The following is a 9,905-nucleotide window of genomic DNA, read 5'->3' on the forward strand; positions in this document are numbered from 1 at the left end:
AAATCCAACGTACTAGAATTGAAAGCATTACATAAAATTAAACAATCCGACTCAAGGATTACTGTGCTATGCCGGAGACCTTTCAGCCAAGTTAGAGCTTCTTTAGCCGCCAAGGTTTCCGCCAACAGGGGTGCCGTTCACAGAGCAGCTGGCCACTCTTAGCAGCCACGAAACGGCCTTCGTGATCGCGTATCACAGCTCCGTAACCAACTCCATCGGAGATGACATCAGCATCTATGTTGCACTTGAGCGAACCGTGAGGAGGCGGTTCCCACCGCGGGGCAGAAATACCTCCAGCATTCCTAGCGCGACCACCCGCGTTTGCCCCTTTCCAGACGATCTGTAACGCTTGCACCTGTGCGCTCATACTCTCAACATTAGGAGCTAAATTTCTCCAGATCACAGCGTTGCGCGCCTCCCAAGCTACCCAAAAGATGGCTGCCAATCGGACATCAACCTCCATGTTCGAAGATCCCAGAATAGCTTCCATGAATCCTTGTAAACATTGACCCTGCAAAACGTCGGCCTCTTCCCACAACCGTTGCGCAAATTGACACTCACACAAGATGTGTTCCGCTGTTTCTACCACGTAGCCGCACAGAGGACATCCACCTCCTACCCAAACCCTCTTCAATTTCATATTCTCACGGACAGGAAGTACACCACGTGCACACCGCCAGAGAAAATTCCTTACCTTGGGAGGAGTCGGAAGCGACCATAGAGCCTTCCATGACCGGAAAATCGAGTTGGCCATACTTAGACTGGTAGATATGAGCAATCTATAGCCATGTTTAGCCGTGTACATCCCTCTAATGTCGCCTAGCCACCTCCACGAGTCACTTAGTTGCGCATTTACTGGCGTTGCCAAGATCCTGTGCACATCACTCGCATGAAAAGTGTCACGGGGGATTTCATCATCCCAATTGCCTTGTTCATCCATGAGACCACTGACCCTCGCATCCCATAGGGCCTCAACACGAGGAGAGACCAGTTTGGTATTAGCAAGACTTGCAAGCCAATCCCAGCCCCAAATTTTGGTATCATTGTTGTTGCCAATTCTTCGCGCTATCCCCCTTCTTAGAACCTCTTGACCCGCCACAATGCTTCGCCAAACGTAACTTGGATTACCCCCGAGTTGTGCTTTTATGAAGTCACAAGTGGGATAATACTTGGCCTTCAACAACTTACCGACCAAAGATTCAGGATAAATCATCAGACGCCAGCCTTACTTAGCTATGAGAGCTAAGTTGAATTCCCGAAGTCTCTTGAAACCCAACCCGCCCCTGTCTTTTGGCTCACACATGCGAGACCAGCTCAGCCAATGAATACCCCTTCGATTTGTCCCGCCTCCTCCCCACCAGTACCGATTAAACAACTTCTCAATGGTATCACACACCCGACCCGGTAGCAGGAAAATTGACATGATGAAAATAGGCAAGGCTTGAGCAATGCTTTCAAGTAACACTTCTTTACCTGCCCCGGACAGGAATTTATTTTGCCGATTTCCAATACGACCTCGTATCCTCTCTTCAATGTATCGAAAAGTAGTGGTTTTTTTTTTTGCCTAACACCGAAGGAAGCCCAAGGTAAAGGCCCAGGTCATCTAGAATCCGGACCCCACTCGCTCCGCCACCAGATTCCTCATCTCTACGGCAGTATTCATGCTGAAAATGGCATTTGATTTATCATAATTTATTAGTTGTCCAAACGCCGCGCTATACGCGTACAGACACTCTTTCACCCTTATTGCCTCTTGCTCATTAGCCCTGAAAAAGAGTAAACTGTCATCAGCAAAGAAGAGGTGTGAGATGGGCGGGGCCCCCCGCGCCACCCTCACACCGTGAATGTCACCACGGGCCTCCGCCTATTGAAGGAGAATGGACAACCCCTCCGCACAGAGAATGAAAAGGTAAGGGGACAGTGGGTCCCCTTGTCTAATCCCTCTCGTAGGGAAGACGGTACCTATTGCCTCCCCGTTAACCTAAATAGAGTAGTTAACCGAAGAGACACACAACAACAAAAGGTCCACCCACTCCCGCACAAACCCGAGCGCCAACAACATACCCTCCAAAAAATTCCACTCCATCCTATCGTACGTCTTAGCCATGTCTAGCTTTAACGCCGCCCAACCCACCGCCCCACAAGTCTTTCTACGTAAGAAGTGACTAATCTCCCCCGCTACGATAATATTATCAGTCAGAAGCCTTTCAGGGACAAAGGCACTCTGGGATTGTGACACAACCTGCCCTAGGCACACTTTCAAACGATTGGCCAACATCTTGGCCAATACTTTATAGGCCACGTTGCAAAGTGCAATCGGGCGCAAGTCAGACACTTTCTCGGGACTTTTCTTTTTTGGCAACAAAACAATATTAGACTCATTGAGGCCCTGAGGTAATCCCCGACTAGCAATACAATTTAGGATGAAAACAGATAAATCGTGGCCAATCACAAGCCAAAAATGATGATAGAATGCCGGCGACATACCGTCCGGCCCCAGGGCCTTGTTCGGTGACATCGAAAATAAAGTCGCTTTGACCTCTTGAATCGTGAACGGTTGTAACAGGGAGGTATTCATCTCGTCCGTTACCCGCCTTTGCACACGACTAAAGAGGCTTGAATTACTATAACGGGAACAAAAAATATGATAAATACCTTAAGATTTCCCCATGTATATATGGACCCTCCTTCCACACCCCCTCCGTATCTTTCACACGCACAAGGCGGTTTTGCCTCCTCCGACTCGAAGCAGCTTTATGAAAATACTTAGAGTTGCGGTCGCCGTGTATTAAGCAGAGCTATTTCGATCTTTGCGGTAAGAAAATTTCCTCATGTCGTATCAAAACCTCCAACTCGCCTTCCGCCGCAAGGAACTCGGAAACGACATTCGAATCCCTCTCCTCCTTCAGAGTCGACAATTTATTCCTCAACTCCATAATCCGACCCCCAAACCGCCGGTAATGCTCCCCTCCCCACCTTCAAAGCCTCTAACCACAAATAGCTATGCGTTGTTGGAAACACATACCCATAGACTGGCGCCAAGCTTCGTCTACCACCTTGGCGCACCCCTCCTCCAGTAACCACGCCGACTCAAATTTGAAAGACCTCCCAGTTGCCCTCACCGACCGCGAATCAAGGTCCAAAAAAATGGCACAGTGATCGGAATTTAAAGTCAAAATGTTACGAACCAGTGCCTCCTCATGTAATTCCAACCATTCCAGCGGCGCCACGGCTCTAATCCAACCTTTCCTCTACCCACGCATCCGTGCCCCAGCCTTTTTCCCACATGAACCAACCACCTGTCATCCCTAGGTCAACAAGCTGGCAATCACCCAAGGCGTCGTTAAACCCCTCAATGAGAGCCTGTAACATCCCACTTTTCTAACTCTTAATTACAACTCTAAACAGTCATTAACATGAAATAAGCAGTGGAAAAACAACTAACAAGATAATTAGTGGGAGTGTCACCGCCACAACTACCACTCCGTGGTGATTGCACAGGCTAAGGGGTAAAACTAGAAATAAGATAAAAAGACTGGCATCCAAAAATATTACTGGGAACATAAGGGGGAAAAACGTCACCCCGATAGTCTACATCATCCTAAAAAACATAGAGTCAATAAGTCTAAAATCCATAACATGATCATCAATAAAACTAGAGTTTAGACATCTCCAACTAAGAGACTAATCTAACTCGATCTCTTCTCATTGCTGGGCCCACCTGAAAGGGGTTTTGCAAGCAACACATAGACAAATAGGAAAACACCTGTTAGCACGAAGCTAAGTGTAACCACACTCAACCCTGTAAAGCATTCTAGCATATACTTTGAAAACATTTGGTTTCTTTATAAACAATAACTCATCTCAAATCATCTTTAGATCTAACACATACTTTCTAGATGCTTGCACCCTAATATATCAGCTGGCATGCTCATATATATATATATATATATATATATATATATATATATATATATATATATATATATATATATATATATATATATATATATATATATATATATATATATATATATATATATATATATATAAAAGACTGTTCACTTAAATTCATCAGCATATAAACTTCTCAAATAACTTAACAAGCAATTCATACTTACAGATAGGATCATGCTAATAAACCATATAACAGGTATTCTCATGCTTTCATATTCTAATCTCATAATTTGATAAACAAGACTTTTAATACAACAAAATGATTATAAAGCAACATTCTCATTATGTACTCTAATGCGATACTTTACTCACATGCAATCTCGTGCAACAATATACTCATATTCATATGTAATCTCATGCAATACTATAATCATACTCCTATGCAATCTCGTGCAACAATATACTCATACTCTTATGCAATCTCATGCAATTCTATAAACATACTCATATGCAATCTCATGCAACAATATACTCATACTCTTATGCAATCTCGTGCAATACTATAAACATACTCATATGCAATCTCGTGCAACAATATACTCATACTCTTATGCAATCTCATGCAATTCTATAAACATACTCATATGCAATCTCGTGCAACAATATACTCATACTCTTATGCAATCTCGTGCAATACTATAAACATACTCATATGCAATCTCGTGCAACAATATACTCATACTCTTATGCAATCTCGTGCAATGTTATGTATATAAATACTCATACTGTGGAGGTCTCTTTCTTACTTTCTTGAGTCTATCTTGACTCTGTTTCGTTCTCTTGAGTATCTTTTGACTCTCTTTCTTTCTCTTGAGTATCTTTTGACTCTCTTTCTTTCTCTTGAGTCTCTTTTGACTTTCTTTCTTTCTCTATACTCGTAGACGGCTTAGGGTTTCACCGAAGCGTGAATTACCCCATCGGGAACGACATAAATCCGACCCAATATCTCTTACCGTCTACGGAACCAATCTCGTGGTTCAAACTCTGTGGAATCAGGTATCGAACTATTAGTGTGCACACCCCCTAACCAGGATTCTAAGCCTGCCGAGAAGTTTCCAACCTCGTAACGTGGGAATACACCGTGTTACATATACTGGGACCGCAATGTCCATAAATATCTCCCGAGAGGACATAGTCCAAACGGTATCCTCGAAAACCTCACCGATATAGATAATACATAAATATATCTCTCATGCATCAATCTCATGCATGCAACAATTCTACTACTTCTCAATGCATCAAAGAATGATATACCACATGTTTATGGTTTTTGAAAGTATTCTTGGGTTCACGTTGCCCCTTATGCATTTTTGAAATATGACACATGTGAAATGTCAAAATGTCCTATAACATGATTCTAACCATGTATAAAATAACATGAAACACTTAAGACTATAATGTCATGCTCGGTTTACAACATAGCAAATTCTATACATTTATCAACAAAATATGCTTCATTTCTCATTGATCAAATATCTCAATCTAGTCATGTTTTCATAATAAATCATATTCTCAAATGATCATGCTTCTTTACTCAATAAATACATCATCAGATCACATAGTCAAAGAATTCTTCATACACAGTAACTTAGCAAATATATACTCTGTGTAGCAAATCTTCACTAATTCCTTCATAACATACTCATTTTTAATCCAAATTCAACGAAATCAAAGCCAAAATGTGCATCGAGACGGTCCCGAAGAGCCGAGTCAGAAGGGCCCGTAACACTCGGCCCGAAACGACACGTAGCTGAGCCACAAGGGCCCGGCCACTGCACAGATTCTTCTTAGAATCAAAGTCAGGGACCTGGGGCGGGACTCCTCATGGTCCGCCCCGTGTACCCAGCTACTCCACCGGGACTAGGCGGTGGCCCTCCTCTAGGGCCGTGCCCTAGTCCCGTGCAACTACGGATCTAGACGGAGGTCCTCCTGATGGGCCGCGGCTAGGGCCGTTAGTATGATCTGGTGCACACTGTGTGTGCACCAGAAGGTTTTCTCATCTGCAAAACTCAACCAAACAAGTCCAAAACAATCTCAACAACTCACAAACAAATACTAGATCACTTCTAAGCATAAACACAACAAAATCTCATAGTTTCTACTCATTTATACTCAATATAAAGGCTTCACAAAGCCAAATTTCAAAGAGGAATCCATGGGGTTATACCTCTTTTAGTTCTTCTTCTAGCTTGGATCTCTTCTTCCTCTCTATCTAGCTAGTGCCTCCTTCACCACCTATACTTCTCAAACACACCATACAACCTTAGCCTATAGCCTCAAAGATTAAAAGAAACTAGGAGAGAAATGAAGGCTAGGATTGAAGAAGGAGATGAGCTTACTGTGATGTTGTTTTCTCCCTTTCTCTTGGCAGACAAAATGTGTGGAGAGGCAAAGAAAGAGATTAGGGAATCAAATGGAATAGTGGAGTTTATATAGGGTCCAAAACCCTAGGTAGAAGGCCAATGATTGGTTGAGGGCAAAATGGTAAAAGCTTGCATAGAATGTGTTTCTCAGCAAAGTCTTTTGGAATGAAATGGTTCACCTTGTATCATGGACCAAGGCTAGAAATGCTAACTTTAAAATACTTTGGGGTTGAAAATGAATTTTCTCAAAAAGCTATTTGGATGAACACTTGTTTAAAATCTTTTTGAATTCTCCCGGTTTCACTAAGATAAATTTCTCGATTTAAATCTTGATACGCGAAGTACCCGAAAACTTAGGAATTTTCAAATAAAATCCATTTTTTGGTGTCGAATTAATTTTCATACGCCTCTTCAGAGGGATCGTAACATCCAGTTTCACCCTAATTCTTTAGAAGCTGCGCCAGGAGCCCCCAAAATTGACCGGATCAATCGCGACAAGACGTCCGAAGTGATTCCCGATCCGTGTGATGAAATCCGTGGACGCATACACCGCGACAGCCCGTGAATCTGGATCCAGAAGTCGACGGAGTTCAGAACAATCTCCTCCGGCCGCGCCTCCGCTGGGACCTGCTCGCAGATGAGTAATTAGTTCTTGAACAACCATGGGCCGTCGTCCAGAACCCGGCGTAGATCCTTCTGGTGGGGGAATTGAAACAAGAAGAGATTCTCCGCCAGGGAAACCACAAGCACATCCATGACCAGGCGCCAGACCGACGCTAGGACCTGTTGCATATGATCGAATTTGATGATCTTGTCCGTGAGGAATCTCCCCACCAAATTGTGATGCAAGGCTGGATCCAGAACAGTCCGTAAATCGAGCGCCTCCAGGCCGCCCGACTCCTCCTCAGTGATCTTAAGCTCCGCACATCGCTCCTCGATTTGACTCACATCCATGGTGAAACAGGGCGATTTGAACAAAACGAACACCAGTAGGTAGAGGGTAATAATTGATGCAGAAACCATCGAGTAAAACAGAAATAGAACCCTAGAATACTAGGGAGACACTCTCCTCGACACGATCAAGAGAGAGGGGCCACTATCGGCAACGGTCATCGGAGATCACGAACGGTAAGGACGATTGGGAAAAGCAATATTTACGGAATAAAATATCTTAGTAAATACTCTTGGAATCGATCCAGATTTATATATTCTAGTTTATCTTTATTTTCTTGTTTTTGTATTTTTAGACTGCTTAAATCTAGGCTCTGAAGTTTAGAAAAAGGGGGTGTTACAGCGGAGCTTGCCATATTATGTGAAGTGTAGAACTTTCCACATTTTATTATTGGCTTCATTTGAATAAGTTGGTAGTTAGACGCATTAAATAGTTGATATAAAGTAACAAAAAAAATAATAATAATAGTAACAGTAATACTTATCTTTTATTTTTCGACTGTTTGAACTTTTTCTTTACCGTGATGTGGTTGGAAACTCCGTCATAATACTCCTACAATTGATTCCTATTGTACTCTCGTAGTCTCATGCTTAGTTGTCCTTTGCTCAACGGAGTATGGTGGAAAACTCGGGTATGATATTTGAATGGTTGATTTCCACCTTATTCTCATCCATTTTATATCATCCATATATGCATCCACATGAATTCTCAATTATTGAGATCCACTCTAGGTTATATTTTCATCCTTCCTGATAACTTTTTCAGTTTTTCTTAGTGAGTCTAACTGTAAGTGTACATATTTTGTACACATTAAACCTATATTGGCTAATTTATTTTTATAAATAATAGACTTAGGATTAGCCAAAAACTCTTGGACCATTGTTATTTATCATAAGAGTCTTTTTAATTGGGTGGCTCACAATTAATGTCTATGAAGAGGAAGTCAGTGATTAAAGTATGGTTCAAGCTAATTATGGGGATCTGATTTAAATGAATGGCAGAGAATGATTCAAGCATGGAATGAAGCTATTCACGTGGCTGTTTAATGGAAGAGTTATTGCTATAAATAGGAAGGTTACTAATTGTGGAAACTTGCCATTTTCGAGAGTTACTATTTTGAGAATTGATCACTGCTTGCATGTTGAGAATTAATTATATTATTATTCTGTTGAGCTACTGACTGCGCCTAACTCAGTTGAAGTATTGTTTGAAGGTTATCAAGGCATGCACGTCACGGTCCAGGTTGGATGTTAGGAAGGTTGTTTGTAGTATGGTAGTTAAGACTGTGAGAGTCTAATGTACTGTTCTATTGTAAAACTCCTTGGTGAACATCAATAGTGGATTAGGCTGATGTGGGTTGCCCCGCAGACGTAGGAGAAGCGCTCCGAACTGCGTAACAAATCTTTGTGTACTTGATTTACTTACTGCTTTTATTTTCTGTTATTTACTATCATTAAATAACAAAAATTAATCGATCAAAATCTAATATAAGTTTAAAAGTCAAGTAGAAGTTCAGGTTCAGCTAGTTTAAGGTTCACGGCATAATTTCAATTGGTATCAGAGCCTGGAGGCTTAAGTTACTAGTCTTCCGATCTGGCTTTTACGTGTGCCTTATTTTTTAGTGTTCTACGGTTTTTAATACTGTTCTTCTTGTTATTACTTTGTTCAATCTCACTTGTTGCTAAGTGTTTCAGAATGGAAAGGTTCAGGCCACTTCCCCAGCTTACAGGTGACAACTATGCATACTGGAAGGCTCGAACAAGAACTCACCTTAAAGCTCAAGGAGATCATATTTGGCGGGCGGTACTGACTGGTTGGACACCACCTACAAAACCTGGAGAAAAAGACGGTGATCCACCAGTGATAAAACCTGAAACCGAGAGAACTCAAGCTGAAATTACTACTGCTGGATATAACGATAAGGTTCTTGACACAATCTATTCCTTAATGCATGAAAATCAATTTTCGTTGGTTACGGGTATTGATTGTGCAAAAAACTGCGTGGGAAATGCTCGAAACTACCTATGAAGGTACGAGTTCAGTCAAACAGTCAAAGCTTCAGCTGGTAAAGACTGAATTTGAAAAACTACGTATGAACGATGACGAAGATATTGCGAGTTTTCACGAACGCATACAAGAGTTAGCTAATCGAGCAACAATTCTTGGAAAACCTTTCTCCCAACAAAAACTTGTCAAAAAAATCCTAAGATCTTTACCTCCGAGATTCAGGATGAAGGTAACCGCTATTCAAGAACATGATGGCTGGGAGAACAAATCAGTGGCTCAACTAATGGGCAATCTTCGAACCTACGAAATGGAAATTCTTACTGATCACACCAAAAAATAGAAGACAGTTGCATTTGTCGTTGAAGAACATGATGATACCGCTAACCCAGACGAATCACGTGATGATCCAGTTACATTTTTAATTAAACAATTTTCTAATTTTTGAAACAGATATCTCAGAAGAATTCACAAAATAAAAAATTTCAAAAAGGAGCAAGCTCAAACATGTCGAAAACTAATACAAAAACTAGCATGTCAAACTCAAAACCTGCTGCCTCACGTCCAGCCCGCTCCAGGGAAAAATCAAACAACAAAGGAATAAAATGTTATGAGTGTGAGGGCTTTGG

The sequence above is a fragment of the Ipomoea nil genome, unplaced genomic scaffold (assembly GCF_001879475.1).
Source record: "Ipomoea nil cultivar Tokyo-kokei standard unplaced genomic scaffold, Asagao_1.1 scaffold3338, whole genome shotgun sequence".
In the NCBI taxonomy this organism is placed as follows: domain Eukaryota; kingdom Viridiplantae; phylum Streptophyta; class Magnoliopsida; order Solanales; family Convolvulaceae; genus Ipomoea; species Ipomoea nil.